At 37.5% G+C, this 3,298-nt stretch overlaps 1 long non-coding RNA gene across 1 annotated transcript; it reads right to left on the minus strand.

Moving 5' to 3' along the window:
• Positions 1–220: 220 nt before the first annotated feature.
• On the minus strand, positions 221–1,817 carry LOC131873729 (uncharacterized). The gene is made up of 3 exons (XR_009371634.1): positions 1,460–1,817; positions 795–869; positions 221–634 (listed from the first exon to the last, which is right to left on the minus strand). It is a non-coding gene; the product is annotated as an uncharacterized LOC131873729 (long non-coding RNA).
• Positions 1,818–3,298: the final 1,481 nt, after the last annotated feature.

The following is a 3,298-nucleotide window of genomic DNA, read 5'->3' on the forward strand; positions in this document are numbered from 1 at the left end:
AAATCCCAGTCAAACGTAAGGAACAGATCACCCCACACAATATTTCCCTTCCTTACCAGCGTTTAATCTATTAAAATTTTGATTTTTTGTAATTCAAATTTTACAACAATTTGTGAGGAGAGCCAATATCCCATTAAATGGATCCTCCACTTGAACAATATTTGTTTCTTTTTAAATTTTACAGCAGATTAAATAAAAGAAGAGTTTTATCTTTATCTTCATAGTGGATTTGACATAGCCTGTGTTAGAAGATTGATCCTTTTAGTCTGTCCTATTTGTGATGTCACTGTCACTGATTCAGTTACGAACCTAGATATCCACGAGAGAATATTCTCCAACCTTGAAAAGGAAACTTTTCAATTGAATGGGCATTGGGCCATCATTTGGGGTCCATTTTAGAATTGTACGAACCGAGATATTCCTCTTCCAATATTATTTATCCCAAAAAATATCACTTTTATTACTGGTTTAAGCGTGTTTCAGAAAATCTAATCTGTAACTTTACAATAAAAAATGGAAAGATTATAACAAGTAAAAGGCAGCGGAGGAAGCTGCCCCATTTCATATTTATAGTATATCAACCACCTAACAAAAATCCTTCAACTGCTGTCACACGCTCATCAAAGATTCCTCCCTGCACAATAAGCAATTAAAACAAATATTAAATACGTAGCAAATGGTTGACAATAACCTAAAATGGTAGTCAATAATCACAAAATTCTATGACACAGAAAAGGCATTATATAACAATAAACAACTAGTTAAGTTCCAAGATTAATAATAGCAATGCTTACCATAGCTGTTACATCAAACATATACGGCTGTACTGGTGAGAGATGGATTCAAGCGTAGATCTTTCAGAGCCTTTTCTGTAGCACACATAACCAACACAACAAAACAAATTATTATAAATATTATTATAATTTGATTATATTATTTTGAAATCAAAAAAAAAATTGGGCTGGAGGCCTGGTTAGATTGGCCCGAGGTCAGAGGTTCACTCTCAGATCCAGAGCTCCCAACCATAAAGCTACATGCTTAGAGCTCCCAACCATAAAGCTACATGCCAGTCCAGAGCTCCCAACCAGACCAATCCAAACCTTCCAACCATAAAGCATGAGATCAGAGGTCCAGTGCCCCCAACCAGATGATGTGTCCCACCAATATTACTTATAAAAAATAAAAAAAAGTTAAATCCCCGAAAATGTCAAACAACCTGGCCTAGTTTAAAAGGGTCCTTGCTCAGGGCTAAGAGAATCCAATACATAAAGGGAGGGTTCTATGTAGAGCTGAGGGAATCCAGGATCTAAAGGCTTTGGGAGGAGGCCTGAGGGATCCTCTACAAAACAAAAACCCACCCTAGGTACAAGGCCAAATTTTAAACTCCAAAAAACTCAAATAAATTTTTCAGACTCTAAGAATTGGGTAGCCTCCTATATTATCATATACATATACACACCTATCATGGCGACTGTAACGTCTGGATCATGCTCAAGCGTTACAGTCCGCGACTGAATATTGATAACAATTCCTGTGATTCCGGGAGTATCCTTGAGACTCTGGATCTCTGCTCTCTGTTTCTCCACCTGGTCAATGCCTCTAACTTGAAAAGTACTTCTCTGCGACATTTCTCTGATACAGACCGATTCACAACTTTCTTTCCAAAATGTAGTAATGCTGCTTGTCGAAAGCGAGCTTGCTGAGGATTTTCTTATATTGCTTCTCTAGAGACGAGAAGCTTTTACAACAACAAATGTGGGACTATAAACTCAGACCGGCACTAGTAGGAGCATCGACACTAGTAGTAGCACAATTTGAATGAGTAAAAGCAGTGTCATCTTGGTCGCTATCTTAACGGCGAAGAAAGTGAATAAATTGGATTTGAAAACCACCATTAAGCAGATGTGTGTGCTTGTTCAATTTGCCAGTTGTCGTGGAATGCTTAATGTGATCAGATTTAAGTAGTGTATTAAAAAACAAATGTAACAACATATGCATTAGTTAACTATTATAATTCTATATTTTATTTGAAGAACAGTTGGTACAAGAGCTTGTATGATACCGATGATTTCTAATGCGCGGTTGGTCACTTGTGTGCCAAGAAACATGACATGACCAATTCAGGAAATTTGAGCTATCAATCGGTTACGAAAGAACTGGCACGAAACTTTGCTCGGAAAAGTTGGCCACCGACGTAGGCGGTCGTAAATAGAGGACGTTTTTTTGCCTGTGGTAATCGGCCACCCAAGATTTGGCCTGTGATAATATTTAATATATTTTTTTAATGCGCCACGCTTGTGTTATTTACCGAGTTTTATAATGTAGCCGAGTCAATGACACGTGCCAAGGCCTTATTAACCCAGCCACCAACTTACTCACGTGAGCGTCGGGTCCCACCAAATTGCGTGCCGTCGCTTGTTCAGGATTATCCATGTTGTCAGAAGTGAGCTGTAAGTGAAAAAGAAAGCTATTAGCCGAATTATGCGGGATTAAGATAGCTCTCGGAATGTCCGTAGTTTTGGTCAACATATAGTATTAAAACGAATTGTCTACCAAGGGACTAGGTCATATTTGCTCGTACTTTATCAAAAGGAGGTGTAATGTCAAGTCATAGTAGAATATATTCGAAAGGTGAAAAATTAAAAGAGATTGCACTTAATAGCAGTAGTTATTTCTAATATAAAATTTTTAAAATGTTAAATGTTAAATATGAATGAATGTAAATATAATTTAAAACTTGTAAGTTGTATAAGATATTTGTATAATATAAAATGTTTTTACAATCATTCAAAATGATCAGTGTAAGAGATTGATTACATTGAATATAGGTGACTATTTTCATGTCAATCTTAGCCTTGAAGATTATTGATCTGAGACATTTCAGATTGGCTAAAACCCTAAGGGAAAACCTTTTTTTGAGCCCTAAAAACCTAAACCCTAAATGTTAAGTCTTTTAAGCCCTTTTAAATCTTTTGGGGCTTTAGTTTCTAATCGAGCGTTGACTAGCCCAAGCAATCAAGTCCCTAAAGATCCACTGGCTAAAGGGTTTAAGTCCATAGTGGGGTTGGTTTCTTCGTTTCCTCTTACCAGTTAATGGGGTCTTTAGGGTTCCGCCAAAGCTTCCAAGGTCGACATAGTGAGCTTTACGTCTTGCCAAAGGGTTCAATCTTGGTGAAAATGTTGAAGTCCATGGTGGGACCCAACGACATGTCATGGGCACGTCATCGATCATGGTGGAACCCGACCTACAAGTGACCTATTGAAGAAATATGCCCTGTTAATTTAGTGGGTGGTATGC

Source organism: Cryptomeria japonica, chromosome 2 (genome assembly GCF_030272615.1).
Source record: "Cryptomeria japonica chromosome 2, Sugi_1.0, whole genome shotgun sequence".
In the NCBI taxonomy this organism is placed as follows: Eukaryota; Viridiplantae; Streptophyta; class Pinopsida; order Cupressales; family Cupressaceae; genus Cryptomeria; species Cryptomeria japonica.